The 22,237-nt window shown below is 45.8% G+C and overlaps 1 protein-coding gene and 1 pseudogene across 12 annotated transcripts in view; one reads left to right on the top strand and one right to left on the bottom strand.

The window, feature by feature from the left end:
- The window catches only part of Ncald (neurocalcin delta), a 414,228-nt gene that overhangs the window by 334,221 nt on the left and 57,770 nt on the right, over positions 1 to 22,237 (top strand). The window contains exon 2 of one of the 12 annotated variants that reach the window (XM_029469817.1): positions 2,088 to 2,133. The exons of 10 other annotated variants lie outside the window; for them this stretch is intronic. The gene's annotated coding sequence lies outside the window, so the exon portion shown is untranslated. Of the gene's footprint in view, positions 1 to 2,087; positions 2,134 to 20,569; positions 20,650 to 22,237 lie in introns of those variants that run through there. One more of the 12 variants, XM_029469815.1, reaches the window with a different exon arrangement.
- LOC110310806 overlaps positions 20,613 to 22,237 on the bottom strand; it is a 4,102-nt pseudogene continuing 2,477 nt past the window's right edge.

Below are 22,237 nucleotides of genomic sequence, written 5' to 3'. Positions count from 1 at the left end.
AGTCTTCTCGGAGATCTTTGCCTACGATTTCCAATCACTTCATTCAAAACAAAACAAAACAAAACAAAACAAAACACTACTAGTTATCAGAAATTAGTGGGCTCTAGCTTCTTGGTTAGTCAAAAATAATCTTTTGATTTTTGAGATGTGTGTTATTTTATGCACAAAGTAAGAGCACAATAAATATGTGTGAAGTGTGTGGAAACAAGATTAAAGGAGAGAGTGAGGTCCCCTGAAGCAGAACTGAGCAGCTTTGTTTGTAGATGCGATTCAGGATGAGACGGGGCTCTGCTGCTCTCCTTAGTACCTGCTTTAGTACCTGCTTTCCTTTCCACCATGCCCTGCACACACCTGCCATCTTTTAGTTTTGAGGCTGATTTACTCCAGGATTTAGAAGGTCTCAAAAGACAAGTAGGATCCTTTTATCTGCCCGTGCAACAGGATTGTCTGGGGTCTATGTTTCCCTTCTTACCCATTCCAAGGGCCGTTTATCGCTTCCCAGCTTTTTAAGAAGAAAGCTGTAAAACCCATTGGCAATGTGAAGTTAGCCGTACGACACTGTGAAATGGGATATTCCCAGTTGTGTGACTCTGAAAGTATCTTGGTGAGGTGCCAGGCTAGCCTAATAGGAAAGGAGGTCTGGAGATGCTAACAGGATGACATCTCCAGAATCAAGGGATGTGCTCCCAGAGGCCCTTGAAGCAGTCTAGGTTAAGTCTGGAGGAAAGAAAGATGCAGAGATCTTCAAATTACTGCATCTCCACCGAATCCCAACTGCTGGGTCAGTGAGGAGTGCCAGCCTGAGGTGACCCAAGAGTCCTTGGTTGGATCTTCCCAGGAGCCTTAGAGAAGAACTACAGCATCTACCAACAGACCCTCTCTGGGCTGGAGGTGATTCCTGAGTTGAATTCAGAATTTTTGGACCAGAATCTATAGATTAGGGTATGAAATTCACCTCTTTCTAAAACTTCCCCAGTGGTTCTTAATTCATACCAAGGAAACCTGGAGCGCTACCTGCACTTCCTCACCTCCTCAAGTCTGTAAGGATCCGAACTACAAAGAACTCACAAGCATCTGGTGCTTCAAAAGCTCACAGCTGCTCAGCACACAACAGAAGGGTGCAGGTCCTGCACTATCTGCTGTAAGCATCAAGGTATATCTTGTCTTTAGGAGAGTAAATTATGAAGTCACAATCCCAACACCAAACCAATATGGTGGACCATGTAGCATCATTGCAAACTGTTGTAGACATAGATCACTGGTTCCAAGGAGACACCTTACCTGTCCAGATCCTTACAATCAGAATCAACTCTGAGCAAGTAGCTTCTTCTCAGCACAGTTCATGCAGATCCCTCAGTGTGAATAGCCAACTAAAGATTAAGGCTGTCGGACTTTAGTATCTGGCCACCTAAGTAGGCCATAACGCTTAGGGAACATACTGCCTTTGTCTTCTTAGGAAGCCTAGGGGAGCATTCAGTTTACAGAAGAGACACAGTGTTGAGTGGCGGCTGACCTACAGGCTGGCCACAGAGACATGGAGGATGAGGCGTCACAGGAGAGAGGTACCTTTCCATAATGCACAAGTTACTGTGAGAATTTCAAAACTTAGTTCACATTTCCCCGCTGACCTTTTCAGACTTATTCCTTTATCTTATATTAATTTCCCCCTTCTCCTCCAAGAGTAAGTTACAGAACATGAAGGAAGGTTTTATTCCCGAACTTCATAAAGTAAAAGTGTGCTCTGTTCTGCTATTTCTTTAATGTAGACACCACATCTAAGTCCGGGTACACCTGTTCCTAGGGAGTGATTGGCTAACTAGAGATTTTCAGCTTCATGGATGTGTACCAAACAAACTTCAGACTATTACACAGGGGCTGGTGAGACAGGCTGGCAGGAAAAGGCACTCACCACTTAGCATAGCTTCCTGACTCAGTCCCCGGGACCTGTGTGGTACAGGGAGAAGAGCAGCTCCTGGGAATCACTCTGATTTCTGTGTGCACACTGTGTGTGCCTCTCCTCCCATACACAAATCAACAAATATAGTTTTTTATTTAGATTCTATGATTTCTGTTTTGTTTTTTTTAAGGTGTTACGTGGGTGTACAGAGGATGGCAGAGTCTCCATGGTGATGGGTGAGTGTAAGATGCTCCGTGAGTCACTGCACTCCACTCCAGCGCTATAGAAAATCATCGGGGGTTGCTTGGCAATGATTAAGAGGAAATTATTCAAATTCCTTTCCTTGCCATTGTGTTTCCACTGTGCCTAAGCAATATCCCATGACCGTCATAATTAGTCATGTCTTGCCACCACTGTGGTAAACAGCATCAAACTCTTATTGCTAGATGAGAGAACCAAGGGAATTGGCTTCACCCAAAGAGCATGCAGTAAAGAGTCAGACTCATGATCCTTTTTTTTCTTCATTATTCTTTTTTTAATTAGATATTTTCTTTATTTACATTTCAAATTTTATCCCCTTTCCTAGTTTCCCCTCCAAAAATCCCCTATCCCATCCCCCCTCCCCCCTGTTTCCCAACCCACCCACTCCTGCTTCCTGGCCCAGGCATTACCCTATACTGGGGCATAGAACCTTCACAGGACCAAGGGCCTCTCCTCCCATTGATGACCGACTAGGCCATCCTCTGCTACATATGCAGCTAGAGCCATGAGTCCCACCATGTGTTTTCTTTGATTGGTGGTTTAGTCCAAGGGCGCTCTGGGGGTACTGGTTAGTTCATATTGTTGTTCCTCCTAGGGGGCTGCAAACCCCTTCAGCTCCTTGGGTACTTTCTTTAGCTCCTTCATTGGGGACCCTGTGCTCTGTCTAATAAATGGCTGTGAGCATCCACTTCTGTATTAGTCAGGCACTGGCAGAGCCTCTCAGGAGAGAGCCATATCAGGCTCTTGTTGGCATCTGCAATAGTCAGACCCATGATCCTTAAGCCTCTTCCCTCCTCTGACTCTGCACCCCCATCATCTTCCATCAGCCTCGGAGGAATGAATATAGATCAAAACTTAAAAATGTGTTCCATATACACCATTGGCTCTGTGTTTAAGAAAGGAACATTAAACATTGGTCTCACCTAAGAATACTGAGAGAGCTTTAAGTACAGTGCCACTGCTAATGTCTGACTGCAGATATGCAAATGTAGACCCTGTACTTAAAAACTTAAGGTAATGCTCACAAGCAGGCAGGGCTAAGGATGCTCATCCAGGCAGTGGGTGCTCCTGATTCACGCAGACTCCAAACTTAATCCAACAGTCTCTCCCATGTGTCACCACTGTCCTGCTGCCTAGAGCCCTAAGTAGGAAATCTTCTGGCGACATGTACGTTCAGCTTGAGTTCAGCATGGGGACGTTTACACAAGAGTGGTTCCACTGTTCACCTTAAGTGGCAGTAGATGGCTCTGGCAAAGGGATGGAAAGGAAGGAGCTAGCCCAGGAGACGATGTGCTACTCAAACCAAGGAAAGAGAACAATGCCAGGAACCCTGCCCCTAGCACTTGGATGCCACGCTCCTGGGTGGAGGCCTGTGCAGATGAGCTGCTGGATCTTGATGTGGGTGTTAAACTGATGAAGGCTCATTAATTCACATCAGCAAGTCCTCTCAATTAGAAGAGGTTCCAGTCTAGACTGCTATAAAACTCCGTGGCCTCAGGCAAGTTACTGAAAATTGAACACCCTAATCTGAACCATGAGAACCAGAAATGCTCCCGAATCCACACCCTTTAAGCACCAAGATGACACCACAAGTGGAGATTTATGCACCAAGAAACTCATTGCATGAACAAAATTGAAAGAGAGCCCCTGAACCTCAAGGGTAGACCTGTGGCATCCAAGGTCAGGCCTTCTCCTGAGACAGAATGAGAGAGGTACCAGGAGAACAAATGGATGCTAATACAGCTTGAGTCATAGCACAGAAAGCTCCTAAAGTCAGAAGTTATGGAGCTGAGTCCCAAGAATCCAGAGAAGCTGCTCATGGAAGAGGGAGGGGCTCAGGAGCAGTAAGCTAAGTGACCAGCGGGGTTGGTTGGTTGTCACCTTCCTTAAAAATGGCTGAGCCAAGGGAATGAGTGTCTCAATAAGCTGTTTTAACAAGTGTATGAGTTGCTTAGAAAATGCTATTCCTCTATCCTGTCTTTAAGAGCACAGACCTGTCAGCTCTTCCCACCTGGTGTCTGTGGCAGGCTGGCTCTGCAGAATACACCTCAGTAAATGCATGTATCCAGTGAATGAAACATGACATGTTTCTTGACTGTGAGACTTCTTGTTGCTTTTAATTTGTCATCAACCTTTCCGTGGAGAGATATGTTTCCTGGGGCTAGAGTGGAGGCTCAGCAGTTAAGAGTGTTGGCTGCTCTTCCAGGGGACCCTAGTTCAATTCCCAGCACCCACATGGTGGCTAACAACTGTCTCTAACTCCAGTCCTAGGGGATTCAATACTCTCTTCTGGCTTCTTTGGGCACCAGGCATACATGTGGTACAAAAACACACATGCAGAGAAAACACCCGTACACATTAAATAAATATTTAATTAAAATGAAGATGTTTCCCAACGTTGACTGTAGCATTCTTTCTAAAATTGGAATCCTCGACTCCTATAGGTCTTTCACCGTCTCAACACCTAGAATCTCTGCCTGTAGGTCCCTTCTTCTGTTCTCATGCTGTATGCAACTCTTAGAAGAACATGGCCTCCCTCCCAAGTCTTTACATTTAAGTAGAAGCAAAAGATGAGGCTTTGAACAAGAAGAGAAGCCCTTGCCTTGCTCATACTCTCTCCGGCACACAGTTGTCATCAAACTATCTCTCTGTGGAAGATCCTGTAGATGGCTGGGATGTCTGTCCTCAGTGAGGCCACTCCAGTTCCTGCCACAGAGAGCATTTCGGGTGTGGCTGGGGTATGCATTCAACGCACCCACACTTCTTGGGAAGAGGCGTCTTCTGGGAGTGTTTTGAATGGACCCAGAAGCAGGAGGCTCTAGCTACACTAACTTGCTATGTTTCTTGTCTCATCTATCCAAAATTACCTCATTGAAGCCTTGGCCATCTCTTTTCAAAATAGTCACTGAAATGGTTTACAAAATTAAGCTCTTCACCCACATGGAGTCTACTCTAACAGTCCCTGTAGGCATTGGCCTTGAGTGTTGATGTCCTGCTAGTGTGCCAGCATGACCACTTGGTATAAATGCAGGCAAACACAACCAGTGCTGTTGCTATGTTCATCTTATAATCATGGGGCAGGGGTGGGGGGTGGGCAAGTGTAAGTGGAGAGAAGAGGTGAGGCAAGACAAGCCTGACTGTTTGCTAACAGGCACTATTTATTTTAAGCAAATTCTCAAACAAACAAAGCTTTTATGTCTATACTTCAGGCTTCTGTGTCCCAAGAATGATGTACTGTGTGCTTCCTCATCTGGAGGTACCACAATGCTAGAGCAATGTCTGCAGAGTGACCAGGTGGGGTGGCACACATCTGTTACCCCAGCACTTAGGAAAATCGTGAGATTAAAGCCAGCCTGGGCTACAAAGTGAGAATATGTCTCAAATACACGAGGAAATACCAAAACCTCTTATTTGGTTATGCCAAACACAGTTCTCACCAGGCACTGCCTCCCCGAACCTGGAAGCTGTACCTTGTGGTAGGTTTTGCCATCTGCACGCTGCCTGCCGCAGCTCACGTTTTATTCTCTGGAGGGTGTGTAGCAAGAGAAGCAAACAATTCTCATAGGAGGAATTGGGACTACATCAAAGCCACAAAGTGCCAGGGAAGCAGCTACTTTGTCCAAATGGAATCAAAGCAGTATTTAATTTGGGGGAGTCTGTTTTCCATTGCTGTGATCCAGTACCCACAAGGAGCAACTTCAGGCAGGTTTACATTCACATTTTAAGAGAATAAAGTCTACTGTCTGAGGAAAGCTCAGATCATTGCTTCTGCTGAGAAGAGGAGGATGAGGAAGAGGAGGAAGAGGAGGACAAGGAGGACGAGGAGGATGGGGAGATTCAGTACACCTTTAATCCCAGCACTTAGGACACAGAGGCAGGTGAGTCTCTGTGAGTTCAAGACCAGTCTGTTTTATAAACTAAGTTACAGGCCAGCTAGGGTTCTATAACGAGACACACCCAACACTCACTCTCTCCTCCCTTCTTTCTCTTTCCTCTCTCCTCTTCTCTAATCTCTCTCTCTCCCCCTCCCCCTTCCTCTCCCTCCTCCCTCTCTCCCTCTCCCTCCACCCCTGTCTCTCCCCCCTCCCCCCGCTCCCAAAATGGAAGTAGGATACACAGAGGACATGGGACTTTTCTCCAGTGATCCACTTTCTCCAGCAAGGATCTGCCTCCTTAAGCTTGCACAATCTTCCCAGACATCTTCATCGCTGAATGAATGTTCAAACACAGAAGGCCAGAGTGAACATTTACATTCCCACCACAACAGAGAGTTACATGGAAGCCCTATTATTATACATATTGTTGTTTAAAACCTCAGTGAACATATTATCTTAACTTGAGGCACAGTGCAGTCTAAAGTATATATATATATATATATATATATATATATATATATATATATTCTGCAACTCACATGAAGAGTAAGTCACATTTAGTTTTAGATTAAGCACACTGGTATTGGAAATTATTTGGAACCCTGACTTTCAGGAAAATGGCTGTGGCTGCCTCTACTCTGAGCCTTGAGAGAAAAAGGAAGCCTTGGAAGTTTGTAGTGTGTGCCAAGTGTGTCAAGAGTCCCGGTTGTCCCAGATGACAGCTGGCACACACAGGCAACTCACTTGCTCTGACTTTATTTTTTTTCTTGGTAAAGAAATAGCAACTACTTGCCAGCCTGCTTCTTTGCAGGAAGCCAACAAGTTTGCATAGGGGATCTGTCATTTTTAATCATTATTCAGTGTAACTTTGGTTGCCAGAGAATAGAAGCTTGCTTGTTAGGAAACCTTGGATGACAGGGAAATATCCAGAAATGAAAGTGATGCTTCCACTAATTTGGGCCCTGATAATATTGTCAACATGGGGTTGAATTTTTTTTTTTTGAGGGAGCCAGTCTCCTACACCAGACATTGTTCTTTACCCTGAATGACATTTGGCTGTTTAGAGGTGACAGACAGTGCATCTCTAGGGGCAGCCAAACGATGCTCCTTTGGCTACTCCAAAGTCTAGAATCTGCAGAGAGGGCTAGTTAGGTGCCCCGGCGGAGCATGGGAACACAAAACAGGGTTTTAAAACTCATTGGTGTTCTCCTAAAACATATGGCCACCGTGTGTGCAGTTCCAGGGTCTGACATTTCTTGGTTTCTTCTTCAAATAGCAATGGTGTTTTAGGAACCTTCCAGAACTGCAAGGTTCTGTCCTTCACATTCAATTACAAGAACATCGTGAATCTGCTAATGGTCTTTGCTCATGTCTGAGCGCTGTCCCTGGCCAGCGGGTCCCCATCAGTGGTGGTCTCCCCCTTTGGCCAGCATTCCCCAAAGTCCTGGCCTGGAGGTGACTCAGCCTTTGTTAACTGGGTTATCTGATTCCACTTCCCCCACCCACCATGGCTAATTTTGTTTGAGATTTCACAGTGCTTCTAAATTTATATATGTAAACAAACAGGGACACACTTTTCTTCAGGTCTTTATTAGAATTAAAATTAGGAATCCTTCATACAACCGAACTGATGAAAGAGCCGAGTGCAGGTGGATGTTCAAGGTACCTCAGCAATACATGGGGGCGGGGTGTTCCCACGTGCTGCTAATCCGGCTGGCTGGTTTAGTTTTGTAAAGTGTGGTCAGAATGAGTGGAAAGTTTACATGGGTGGTTTTCCAGGGGAAGAAAGATAACCTTCCACTACTAGGTTCTAAAACTACCAAGAGACTATTCGCTTAAAAGCCTGGAGCTCAGGAGCTGTGATTAGCTTTCTTTATGAAGCGGGAGATCAATTAGGACTGTCTGTTGGGCATCGAGGAAGTATCAATCATGGATTCCAGGAAACTGCAAGACTTTGGTCTTATTTTATCTTATTTTGTTATTGCTGTTGGTGCTGTTGTTGTTGTTAATGCCTGTTTGTAGCCTAATGAGAGAGAAGGAAGTGGTATGGATTTGGGTGGGTAGGGAAGAGAGAAGGATATGAGAAGAGTTGAGGGAGAGGGAACTATTATCAGAATATATTGTATTTTTAAAATCTAGTTTCAATTTTTAAAAAATGTCTAAGTTGACACACAAAATTTCACTCCAAATTTAGAAGTTCAGGTTAGCTATCCAGCCATTGCTCATTTTTCTCATGACAGACAGACAGATTTCTGGTTTTCTTGTGTCATAACGAGAAACAATCAATTCCCCTCAAGAAACATTTTAAGAACATCTTTGTGAGCACAGCACAATTTGTCTGGAAAGCAGCTTTCTCCCAGCGTCCAGAATTCCTGAGAGTAAGCAGCGAATGGGTCGGCTTCAGTAGACCAAAGAGCATTTGTGGTGGTGTCTCAGTGTGCTCTGCTGTGACTGTGACCTTGGCAACTGAGTGTTCAAGCTCTGTGGGAACTGCACCGAAATGAGGTTAGTGTGTGCTTCAAGGGGGAGGGGCTCCAGGGCATTGAGGGATTGCAGCACCTTAGCCTTAGGCTGTGGCTGAACTGCCTCTGAAGCTTCCGCGCAGTTCAGTGTGGCACTGATTGATGTGGGTGTTTCCAGGGTGCCCCAGTGCTTCCGGAACAGTTCTCTGTACTCCTAACCTGCTCCATGCTGTAGCCTCCTGAGTTCTGCTGTTTTCCTCCTTCCTTCCTTTGTCCCCCACCCCCTGCTTCCTTCCTTTCTTCCTTTGACAAGACAGGGTTGTTTTGCTGTCCTAGAACGTGATCTCTAGACCATGTTTCCAGGCTGACCTTGAACCCATAGAAATCTGCCTGCCTCTGCCTCCTGAGTGCTGGGATTAAAGGCGTGGGTCACCACCGCCTAGCTTGAATTGGTATTTTCATCCTATTGGTATGTATGAGCTGGTAGTCATCCTAAGGCTGGGTTTAGAAAACCTTCTTCCTCATGCCCAGATCCTTACCACAGGTTTATCCTGCTTCTCTTCATTATACGAGCTCCTACAAACTGCATGATCAAATCTCATTCTGGACATGAAAGAAGTTCCTAGAAGCCTCTTACTTTGCCCTTGGGGATGGTACTCGTGCCTGCTCTTTAAAGGAATCTGTAGTCTTGAAGCCTCACCAATTTTTATGCCATCTGGATTATTGTGCATGCCGGGCTTTTAGAAGAGCTGTAGGACCCAGTAGCTCTCACTGCCAAGAACGGCAGCTGGCCTTTCCCAGTTCCCCATTTCCACATACTGTCCCTCGGTACAGGCAGCAACTAGAAAGCAGCAGATGTTTCTGGTGCTCTTGGATCCATACAGGGTCCTGATAGGAAAGGCCGGGACTTTATCTTCTCTCTGGCCCAGTTTGGAGCTAGGATGTGCTGGAGGCTGGACTTTTGGGTGGAATGTAAATTCTGTGTGCTTGGAGCACTGTGCAGAGGGGAACCTGTGAAGAGACTGTATTTGGTACCTTATTCTCTAATGCAGGAAGTAGGTCAGGGTACAATGTCCTTACGTGGTTCTCAACTATCCCCCCTCCCTCAGCTGGACTTCCTGTAGGAGGCAGGCTCTATCATGCGGCAATCCACTCATCAAAACAACATGGCTTTAAATTGTGGTATAGCCACTTCCTGATTGGCTTTGTAATATTTCTCACTTTCTATTAACATCTGTTTCCTCCCACGGTGGCATTAGCATCTACTCTGCAAAGCCTTTGAGATTAAATAGAGTGTCACATGTAAAGCACCTGCCACCGTGGAGTGCTCCAGAAATGGCAGCTAATCATAGTATTAACATGATGGGGGGGGGGGGGAAATCCTTTCAAGATCAAGGCCATAGCCTTTCTCTGGACCCTCCTTCCCTGCCAGTGATTCTCTTGTCCCGCACCCCCTTAGAGCAAAGGTCTTCCTAAGTGGATTTGATTTTTGTCAGTTTAACAAGAGCTAGGGTCCCATGGGAGAAGGAGTGTCAACTGAGAAACTGTCAACATCTGATTGGCCTGTGGGAAAGCTTGTGGGGCAATGTCTTGATTGATGAGTAGGAGGGTCCAGCCACTGTGGGAGGGGTCACCTCATGGCAGATGGTCCTGGATGGTCTGTGGAGGCAGGCTGAGCAAGCCAGTGTAAGCAGTGTTCTTCCACAGCCGTTGCTCCACACCCCCCTTCATGAGCCCTTGCCTCTGTGTCTCCCAGTGGTGGACTGTGATGGGGATGAATAAGCCAAATAAGCCCCTCCCTCCCCAACTTGCCTTTTGCCATGATGTCAAAACACAGCAACAGAAAGTGACCTGGGACATGGGGCACACGTGCCAGGCCCTGCTCTGTTCCTCACATTTGCTCCTTAACCCAGTTCTTCAGGGGTACTTTTGCCACACAGTGGCATTTACAGGAGCAGTGCTTGGTAAAGGCCACCCCTCCTTTGAGTGGCTGTCCCCTTGGCTTCATAATGGCATCTTTGCTTTCCTCCTAACACATCCTTGCTCTTGAAATAGTTGGGGGACACAAAACATCATGTTACTTCTTTTCTGACCACAGTCATTATCCCAGTAAATGCAACCCATTTACTGACTCTTACAGCTTCAAACGGTACTTACTGGCTTGCTTAGACCCAGCTTTAAACCCAATCCCCAACTCCAGAGTCATAGCTGATTCTTTCTAGGATTCTCTACTTGAACACCTACCTAAGGGCTCTCAACTGTGTGTGTGTGTGTGTGTGTGTGTGTGTGTGTGAGAGAGAGAGAGAGAGAGAGAGAGAGAGAGAGAGAGAGAGAGAGAGAATGTCTATGTGCATGTGTGTATATGTGAGTGTATCTCTGTGCTTGTGTGTGTGTGTACACATATTGAAACTGTGACATTCCACATGCATGGGGAGGGGGCACTCTGTTGTAAGGAATGGAAGAGTGTGGTGCCGGAGGCACATGTGCCCCAAGATCTGCAGAGTAAGCAGGCAAGCTGGAAACCTAGAGTAATGGTGAAAGACAGCATTTCTGTTTACATTTGAAGGAAAGGAAAATGCTATTTTCTCCCTTTGAAGGCAGTCAGGTGAGAGGAACTCTCTCCTACTAGTTGGGGGCAGGAGGTTCATTTCCTGTCCTCCTCTGGTGTTTGGATGGTTGAATGAGGCCCAGCCATGTGGGGAAGGTCTTGTGCTTTACTTAGTGTATCAGTGTGAATATTGATCCCCTTCAGACACCTCACAGAAACATCCAGCATACTGTTCCATCAAATACAGTGGCCCAGCCAAGTGGCCAGGCAAAATAAGCCCCACATGGAAGTCCAAACACTGGACTCCTGGTCTTTTGGACCTGAATCACTCTACCTTTGGATAAAGTTTCCATCTTGAATGTTTTCACCTTGCAGGCACACATAGATATTAATAAACCTGATACACACTGATCAATCAACTTAGCCTTATGGGTGAGCCACAGGTCCCAGTGAGAGATTGTGTCATTAAACAAGGTAGATGGTTCCTGAAGAATGATTATCCTCTGACCTCTACCTCTACAATCACACATATGTGTGTGCACGGGTACACACACACAGAGAGAGAGAGAGAGAGAGAGAGAGAGAGAGAGAGAGAATAAAAATAAGAAGGGCAAACTGACCATTGGGGAACAAGTAAGTCCCTGCTTAGCCACATCTTTAAATATCTCTGTCACTTCTGACTAAACAATAAATTCTGAAGAGCAAGGATCTGTTTTGTATTCTACTGGCCATTTTAAGTTCTCAGTCAATATTTGTGATTGGGAGATTTGCTTAATGTATTTATTTTCATCTAAGTGGTTTTGTGGGGAGCTTTTATTATAATGCCCCAAGCACACACGATTCAATCCTTAGTATAAATACTGGAGGAGTAGATGGCCTGGGTCTCAGTGTCAGAGAGAGGTCCTCCAGAGTAGCTTCCGCATCCCTTCATTCTAAGCAGAGGCACCTGTAAGAGAGGCACACTAACAGCTGTCTGCATGAGCTGCCCACCTGCCTCCTTAGAGCACCCGGAAACAAGGCTCCTGCTCTGGCAAATTTGCTGACCTAATTTTGGAAACTAGAAGGCATTCGGGGTGCCCCACATTCTGTTTCTAATTCATCATGCTTCATGAGAACTGGGATCTCTGACCTGTCCCTCCTCCCAGGTAGCAGTAACGCTGGAAGAGTGTCTCCCCACACACACTTCCCCTCCCCCTCTCCTCCCCCCTGCTCCCAAGGCAATGAGAAGGGTTCCTGCTGCAGGAAGTAAATGGAGCTGCAGTAAGGCATCCCTCCCCTGAATCCAACATCTGTTCAAACTTCTCACAGCTCCCAGGAGGAAGGAGACCCAGCACCAGGCCGGGAGCTATAAAAGGAAGACTGCGTTTGTTCCCTGCTAACTGAGATTTATGGCGATGTGCCCTGACCTAGCCCTGGGCTTATCTCTGTGGTGCCTTTGAAAAAAGGGCCAAGCTGGTAAAGAAGTAAGGCAAAGCAGGAGGATAAATAGGCGATGGTTTTCATATTCATGAGTGCAAACTTTTCAGGGCATCATGACCCATTTGAAGTGAAATGCTGCTGATGCCAAGTGAGATGCCTGTCCCAGGACAGAGCACAGCCCCCTCCTATGAGAACTTGGTATAAAGTTTGCTGCTCTGTGCACTTGAAAGAAGCGGCCAGTACTCATAGTGGAAGTTCACTGATTTGGGCACTTTCTCCATGTAGCCAAAGGAGCAAGTCATTGCTGGTTAAGATAGGCGCTGCCCCGGGGAGCCTCAGTCACTCCCATCCAAAGGTCAGTTTGCATTGCCCCTAGGGCGAATGAGATCCCTGCCTGCTCCTCAGCATCTGTCTTTCCCAGAATAGTCAGCAGCATGGCCTCTGGCCAGTGCTTTCCCCCTTCCCAGCGCAGGAGGCTCTGATCCCTGGCCACTGCTCTGCTGGGCTCCCAGCTGGCTCTTGTTTCCAGCTGCCTCTGAGCCCCTCGGCCAGGAGGTAATGCTGCAGGGTGATAATCATTGTAAAAATAAAACCCGTTGCTAGCCAGGCCAGCCAAGCTGCGTGGGAGGAGTGGAAAATTCAGGCTATGTGTTCTTGGCGTGACAGATTGTCAATAGCCGGGGTGTTCTGCATGGAGAGCTGGGATGAGCTGTTCTGTTTCAGGGCCCAGTCTGTGTGATGTCACTCAACAGCCCTTGGGACATCTCCTCATAGCCACAGACTAGTTCTGCAATTGGTCACCTTCTTGATTTGAAGCCACCCCTGGGAATCTGGTGTCTGTCTTGGGAATCTCTGCATCAGAAATCAGGTGTGGAATCAGCTCTCAGTTGAATTCCAAGGGAGAGCAATTGCTGGCCTTACTTCTACAGGAATGTGGCCCAGCTCACCCCCGATTTGCCCCATCAATGGTACACTTCTCTCACCTTGGGTAAGCTCTGACGCCAGCTCACAGTTAGCATGTGTCATGTGGAATGGCTGTCGCCCTGGAATTGCCATGTGAAATCCAGCTGCTGCTTATTTATTTGTTTGGAGGGGGCGGGTCTTCTTCGGGGATGTTTATGTAGGTTTAGAACTTTGGTTTCCTGAACCCTTGGTCGTGTGGTTGGATTGAGGCAAGGGAAGAAAGGGAAACATCGCTTCTCTACCCACAAGGCAGGCAAGTCTCCATTTGTGCACTTGAGAGCTTCCTTCAGTTCAGGTGAACATTTCCAGAAAGTAATATAGTGTCACGTCTCCCTTTTATTGCCAATGTCGTCCCCCTTCTATATGTCAAGAGATTTAGGGCAGTCCCTATCCCTCCTCCCAACTTATGCCCTCCTCTCACCTCTTCCCCCTCCTCCTCTCCCTCTCCTTTCTCCTCCTCTTCCATCTCCATTCCCTCTTCTGCCTTCTCTTCTTTCTCCCTTGGTACCCTTGTCTTTAAACACACTGAGGGCCACTCTGACTCGGGGCATGGGCTTCAGCGAGCATCTTTGTGAGAACTGCTCCCAGCCATTGGCATAGCAATACCATGTAAATCAGCTAGACTTGTTGCTGTAAACCTATCTCATTACTAGTAGTAGTCACTACTGTTTCATTTTATGAATGCTTCTTTGTCTTCCGAGAAGCATTTCAGATTAAGCAATGGTGTTGTTGAGGATGTGGGAGGTTGCTGCCCGTGTGTTTGGCTGGCTGATTTGCAGATGGTTGCCATAAATACTATAAAGCCAGATTCCTGTAAGTGTGCTGTAAATATTAACCTGTAGAGAAGGTTAGAGACAGAAATGGAGGTGTAGCTTCCCTGACATCTACTGAAGCCAATGGAATTGTACTTTCTAGTAAAAGAGCCCCGACATCTACATGGGACTCAACTCTTGGGTTCAGAGTTAGATCGAACTCTTCCAATTGCATCTCTTGGATGTGTACGTTCAAATTCCAAAATAACAATTGCGCACCCTGCATGTCAGCACTGCGCTGGACACAGTTGCATGCAAACCACTTGTACTGTGGAGTGCACAATCTCATGAAGGCCCATCCATCTGTAACCATGGAGGAAGTCTGCAAGCACTGGTGTAGCAGTTCAAGGCATGGCAGGTGCATGCACCAAGTGAGAGACAACTGAGAGAAACAGATGCTGTGGTGCAGGTGAGTCGGGACACCTGGTGCTTGGTGCAGGCCTGGGTTAAAGCTGGTTCTTCCTGCTACTGAGTGGGCTAATGCCTTTCAAAGAGAGAGGAACGTCACAGAAAGGGTTCAGGGCCGTAGCTGACATCTAGGACATGCTGCTCAGTGACAATCTGCCCTGATGCAGGTTCCTTGAGAGTTAGTGTCAGGGACAGGGTAGACTGAAGCACCAGAGGAGACTCAGTGAGGGTGAGGGGCTTGGGGGCCTAGCTAGCAAGTTTGCCCCTCTATGGCCAGGGCAGGAGTGAATGGTGAGAGGCTTTGAAAGGCAAGTTGGGCCAGATTGTAAAGTCACTAATAAGGTCGGCTTGACCCTGAAAACAATGGTGAGTTAGCTGTGCCTGTGAGCAAAGAGGAGGTTTTGAAAAATCTGCTCTGGTCGCTGGGAGAGTTGCTGGTTTGGAAATGAGGAAGGTATTAGAGAAGAGGTGGGATCACATGCACTTGCCCAGAGCATATGGCAGGCCTGCCGTGTCCCAGGTGTGCCGGCCTGCCGAGTCCCAGCTGTGCCAGCCTGTAAATGAAGGCCAGGCCAATCATCGTGACTAGAGAGGGGAAAAATAGTATAATAAAAGTTTTCTGGGGTGCGGTGTTACACGCCTTCAATCCCAGCACTCAGGAGACAGAGGCAGGAGTAGTTCTGAGTTTGAGGCCAGCCTGGTCTACATAGCAAGTTCACAGCTATACTGAGACTCTGTCTTAAATAAAAGAGTAAGCCCTAAAAACATAAACATACAAGTAATATTCTACAGATTGAGCAAGAGATAGATAAATCGATAAATTGAATTTGAATTGGGAGTAGAAGTGGAAGGGAGAAAGGGGAAAGAGGAAAATGATATAATTATAATCTCAAAACAGAAAATATGTATTTTTAAAATTTAAAAAAAAAAAAATGAAACCTGGACACCATTTAGAAGTGGAGTCATAGAGAAAGAAAACAAGTGTAATAGCCTGACATAGGAAATGACCCTGGGGGTGCTGGGCCTCAGTTTCATCAGGTGCGGGAGGAAGACGACAGCCTCCTCTTCCCAGTTTCCTCTGTGCTTCCTCCTTCTCTGGGAAAGGGAGCTGCAGGTGAGAAGGTGGCATGCCTCTCTTCAGCTCTGTGAGAGAGAGGTCAGGGCAGGAACCAGATTTACGTCCAGAGAGATTCTAAAAGTTAAGCCGTGACGACAAAGGGACCAGCAGCTTTGGTAGGGATTCTTACAGCTTACCTTGAATGGTCAGTCTGTCCTTTTTGTAAAATGGAGACTGGCGTTTGACTTCGGAAAGTAGCTTTTCCTGTTGAAAAGGAAATGTTATCAGAGACAGCATGAATCATGGAAAAGAGGAAAATACGGTGCTGTTTGATGAGAGCTTGTAGGCCACTGCAGGTAAACAGCAGACGTGAGTGGGATATGTAAATATTGACATGGAACCAGCGGGAAACGGGATGGGAAAGGGGGCACTGGCATTAATTGGAAAGAGGTTGTTCATGATCCGAAGGAAAAGACAGAAACTAAGAGATGGGGCTGCCATTGCCTCTGACTGTGCTGATCTTTCCAGAAACTACTAGAGGCACATTTATTGGAAAGACAGCTGTGGACTGTAGGCTAATTTATTGTCGGGGTGAGTCAGCGCCAATCCTTTATTGCATGGGAGAGTTTCTAATGGGATAAATTTAATAATCCTGAAAAAAAACACTCCATGTGTATTGAGCTAGATTCTTAATAGGAAATCTCCTTCAGTGTAGCCCATATAGGGTGCACATTGAAGAAGCATGCCACATACTGGGCACAAAGAAAGTTGCATCCTTTTTTTAGTTAATTCTGTAGCAATCCCATACACTGTATTAGCAGGCAAGCCAGTGTCTGTGTTCAGAAGAGATAACCCCTGTATATGTTGGCACTATCTCAATAAATTAGGCTACAGAGATCAGCACAATCAAAGGCAACAGTGGTGCTCTCTTTAAGTGTCTTTCTTATTCAGGACTCCCCAGGGCTTTCCCAATTTCCTCCTCGGAGGTTTTACAATTCTAGGCTATATTTGCTCCTCACCACCTCACAGTGGCGCTATTTACAGGACCCCAGTACAGTCCTGTGCTGCTGGGAACCACGCCTATCCTGCTCTGGAAGCAAGCATGGCGGCCCCAGCTGGGCTGATTCGAGGCCTCTTATACATTTACCACCCAAGGGGCTATTTCCCACCAGGTTCCTTCCTTCAAACAGTGGACCAGACTTTCTGTAAAATTCTCAAGATAAAGGATCTGGAAACTGAGTTTACACAAGTCTGGTAGGTCCCTACTGTTAGAAACCTCCATACACATAGTGTGTTTGGAAATTGGTTTGTTTGTTTGTTTGTTTGTTTGTTTGTTTTGCTTTGCTTTGCTTTTTCCCATCCTATTGGTGGTACCGTCTGAGCTCACACTATCATCTGACCTTAGAGAACCTGCCACCACCGTATATTTTCACTGGTGAAAGAAAATTTTACTTTATGTCCTGAGTCACCTGAGGATGTAGGATGCAGCTGGCAAGAGCACTGGGAACAATGAAGGAAGGAGTGATTTGGACAGAAGGGAAGAGGCTGGTGGGGGATGGTAGAGCCTAGAGCCTAGAGAGATGCATCATGGGTAGTGTGCTTCATGAGAAAGTTCTCTGTGTTCCACATTGGGCATCAGGACCGATGGCTGCCAGGCCCATTGTTTTCCAAAGGCAGCTGTTCCGGGTGTAGCTAACAGGGCATAGCTGAGCAGGCCAAGCTGAGGGCTTGTCTATGCGATAAACATGATGCATAATTTATCATCCAAATTGGAATACTTTTAGAACAAAAGGAGCACTGTAAAAATAAAACCAGGGCACAGGTGTAGGCAGAAAGGAAACCAGAGGCTAGAATCGACTGAGCCAATAATTGTGAATAATAAATTATTCTGGTTACTAGGGAAGCTGGGGGAGGGAGCAAGCTATGCCACCCAATGGTTACATGATTGAAGAGAGAGGAGCCATACACAAGGCAATTGCCAGCAACCATTAGAGGTGAGGTTTAGCAAGTGCCAAACAAACGATACTCACAGAGCATGGCAGGGCAGCCTGGGTGAAGACACCTTGACCGTTGTATCAGGGCACTGACCTGCTGCTTACATAAGGCACTTAGTCTACTCACTTGGGTTGGTTTGTTGATTGACTGATTGATAACTCAGCCATTGAGTGAGCCACATGCTCTGTTCAAACTACTGTACCATGGTGGTAAGAACATGGTGGTTCAGACAGCTGCTCAGCCTCCCACTTTGAGACCTGGAAGGAACTCTTTCTCTACCAGCATTGGCCTCCTGAGTACTAGACAAACAGGCCTGCTTCCTCCCTCTCAGCTCTGCTAATATCATAGTCTTTGACCTCTTAGCTTCTGGGACTGTAGGGAATGGGTTTGTTGTTGATAAGCTGCCAAGTTTATGAGTTTTGTTTTGTTTTGGGTATATCTGCATAAACGGACCAAAATAATTCCTATAGGACTGCCTCGTGCTATTGTAAATGCAGAAATTAAACAAGATACCGTCAACAGACGTTCAGTGGTTCCTGGCATAGAACGGACAAGAGATCCTAGCTGTGGTTCCTATTCTCTAGGGATCATACTAGAAGCACAAAAGAGGACCAAGGAGAGGACCGTGTCAAGGAGAATCCAGAAAGGACATTGGGTAATAGCACTCCGTGTGTTGTAACTAACCTCACAAAAGAAAGACTTTATGTTACTGTTGGTGGTTCGGGTGTTTAGGGCATTGTCTGGATTCCTCTCTACCCATACCATACTGTCAACTGAAAAGAGGGGATGGCCTTACTGTCTTAACTACAACATGGAATATCATCTCACAGAGTGAAGGACAGAGGGGAGGGCCTTACTGTCTTAACTACTACATGGAATATCATCTCACAGAGTGAAGGACAGAGGGGAGGGCCTTACTGTCTTAACTACTACATGGAATATTATCTCACAGAGTGAAGGACAGAGGGGATGGTTTCCAGGATTGGTTAAGTTGTGTTTCTTACTATTTCCTATGTCCAGTTTGGTCACATATGTTATATGAAATGTGGCTAGCCCAAATTAGATTGTGTCATAAAATATATACTAAGTTGCAAATATTTATCAATTTTATCAAGATTCTCATAATGATTTTTCTAAGCAGCGCCATGTTGAAATAATAATACTGTTAGATACATTTTGGTTAAATAAAATATACTCTTAAAATGAATCCCAAATATTTTTTTAAAAATTTAATGTGAGTGGACTATTAATGAGAATCCCAGCTCTTCTCTGCAGCTCACACTGGAACTATGCACCTGAATACTGTCTCCTGCCCACTGGAGGCTGTGTCTGACCAATCCAGGGCTCCTCGCCTCAGCTTCCTCTTCCCACCACAAAACCCACCAGGGCTACAACCTCAGCTGTCACTTCACTTACTTAAAATACAGTTTAAACTCTCAATTACCAGGTATGGAAGCTCACGCCTTTAATCCCTGTACTCTAGAGCAGAGGCAGGTGAATCTCTGAGTTCAGGGTCTACGGAGAGAGAGGCCCTGTCTCAAAAAAAAAAAAAAGCAAAGAGAATTCTGGATCTGAGGATGACCAAGCACAACTCTGAAGGACAGGTGACACGAAGCTCTGCTAGGGTTTCATGTCACCTGCAGACTCTGGAGGGATCACTTGCTGTGACTTCTGATAGACTGAAGCTTTTTTCTGGCTTGCTAGACTGAAAACCACTCTCACCTTCAGGCACTCTGTGACCCTAACCTGTTACAGGTTCATTTATAGGGGAAAATAAAAGATCAGCAGTGAATGTCTAGATTCTAATTAAGCTCCTTCATTTCTGTCTTCCTTCTGCCTGGTTCTACATCATCAACGTTGTTGGTTCTCCATCTTAGAGGTAACACTGTCTCCATGGCTACAACCGCCAGAATATTTTAGTTATTTTTGTAATCATTAGGCATAAAGAAGCACATTTAAAATTGTGCTCTTCCCATTTACTTCTCACTAAAGCTGGCAGTTGTATTATTTTATAGATGAAATATATGTATATATAATACATATATACAGTATATATAGTACATATTATATTGTGTATATGATATGTACATCGATATATTATTATGCATAATATATATTATATTTATACTATATATAATAATATATAATTATATGTAATTATATAATATATACATATTATATATTTTTGTATTATTAGCAAGAATCATTTTAAAGATCAAGAAAATGAGTACGTTTTCAAAGCTACTTAAGAAAACCTACTTACAGTGTGGTCCGGCAGACACTTCTCTTTACACTCAGTGTAGAGATGAGTAAGTGCTCAGACATAGCCTCTCCTCCTCCACAGACCCTTGTTTGGAGAAGATTACCTCTTTGCCAGAAATCCCTGGTGAATTTATAGCTCCAATTCAGAAATAAATAATATTCATGGTCATAAATTATTGCATGAAGGATGCCACAGGATTGTTGCGTCTCTGACTGATGCAAAGCTCTCAAGGCCCGTGGGACTGTGCATCCTCCCCAATGCAAGGCTCCCTGTCTTCCTGAATAAATAAAACTAGTCCTGATCCCCCCAGTCTAGATTAAGCCCGCTCTCAGGGCTGTTCTCTGCCAGGGCTTGGGAAGAGCCTGGTTTCCATTGGCTTTGCTGGCATCTCAGTCAGAGGGAGGAGTTCTGCCCCAGTTCTGTCAGGTGGATTCTGGGAAGCCTGAGAGAATTCTGAGTTTTCTTCTAGAGAATGAGTTCCTCCCTCCTTCATCTCCTACATGTAGCATGAGCATTTTCTGTGTAAAATGGTGCCTCTCACACTCAGAGCATTCATTACCAAATGGTTTTTGTCACCCCAAACAGAGCCTCTGTGCCCATAAAGTATGGAGACCCCACTCAATCCCGGTCTTCAGGCGCTCGGTGAACCCTCTTACTCTGTAAGAACTTGTCCACTGTAGGTGCTGCAGGTGAGTGTGGCCATGCGATATTGAACCTCTTGGCTCCTGTTAGGCAGTGGGATGCTGTCAGGGTCTCTCTATGTTGAAGTGTGAATCACACGTTTATTCTTTTTAGGATATAGTATGTCATTGTGTATCTAAGCCACCTTTTTTGATGCATTTCCTGTTGACTATGGGGATGTTCCCATCTTTTGGCTATGCATAATTTTGCTCGTTTGTGTGTGGTTTGCTTTCCGGTGTTAGAGACCAAATCTGGGGCATGCGCATGCTAAGCAATCAGTACCACGACGCTTCGACCGCTGAATGGTTTTCGGAAAGAATGAGTTCTTTGAGAAAGCTCATCTGTCCGTAGAGAGTAGAGAGCATCCACACAACTAGAGAGGAAGCTGAATCTAGAAACAAGTGAGGCGATTATAACATAAATACTTTAGAAGAAAAAGACCGATGGCCTCATTTCAGGATAATGTAGTTAACCCAAGAACTGCTTCCTAGTCAGCCATGGAATTGTGATTTTAAAATAATAAAGTGCTAGAGGGCAAAGCAGTAGCTTTGAAAGGCTTGACTGAAGGAGATGTGGAAAGCCTGCAGTTGGACCTTAGGTTCAGTGTGAAACGCGCATGCGCGTGCACACACACAGACACACACACACACACAGAGACACACACACACACACACACGCACACACGCACGCGCGCACCATGTGTATATACCACTGTGCATTTGTCGGGGAGCAGAAGATAGCTCTTCATGACACCTGAACCAAATCCCATAGGCTTGAGAGCCCTCAGAAAGGCTCGCCAAACTCCACCTTCAGGCTTGTGTCTGTGTCTATGCCTACGGCTGCATGAACCATGGTGGACTTGCTAAGAGCAAGTGTTTGGTTTTTTGGGGTTTTTTTGTTTGTTTGTTTTGTTTTTGTTTTTGTTTTTGTTTTTTTGGTTTTTTGAGACAGGGTTTTTCTGCATAGCCCTGGCTTTCCTGGTACTACTTTGTAGACCATGCTGGCCTCGAACTCAGAAATCTGCCTGCCTCTGCCTCCCAAGTGCTGGGATTAAAGGCATGGGCCACCATGCTGGACAAGAACCCCTGCCCTTTAATCCTGTCTGCCTGCCGCTCTTAGCTGTGTAGTCTTGGGGAGCTAGCTCACTAGGGGTTCTCTGCTTCACTTTCATTTTCTTTTTTTCCTTATATTTAAATATTTCATTCTCTACAAAAAAAAAATTTTTTAAAGTTTCAAAATTTATGTACAGGAAGTCGGGGCTGGGAGTCCTGCCCAGGGTCAGATGGGAGAAGGGCAGCAGCCTCCCAGCCTGCTGCATGGTTCTGAACCTAGTCTTGCTATCTCTTGACTTCATGATTTTTTGGTTTGGATTGGTCTGGTTTTTTTGGTTTTTTGAGACAGGGTTTCTCTGTATAGCTCTGGCTGTCCTGGAACTCACTTTGTAGATCAGGCTAGCCTCGAACTCAGAAATCCGACTGCCTCTGCCTCCCGAGTGCTGGGATTAAAAGTGTGCGCCACCACACCCGGCTAGACTTCATGTTTTTAAAAGCAAACACTCTGCACAGGCACCCATGCGCCCCCCCTGCGCCCCCCCCC

Source organism: Mus caroli, chromosome 15 (assembly GCF_900094665.2).
Source record: "Mus caroli chromosome 15, CAROLI_EIJ_v1.1, whole genome shotgun sequence".
NCBI classification, from domain to species: domain Eukaryota; kingdom Metazoa; phylum Chordata; class Mammalia; order Rodentia; family Muridae; genus Mus; species Mus caroli.
The sequence above is the reverse complement of the archived record's forward strand: the minus strand, read 5'-3'. Positions and strand labels throughout refer to the sequence as shown.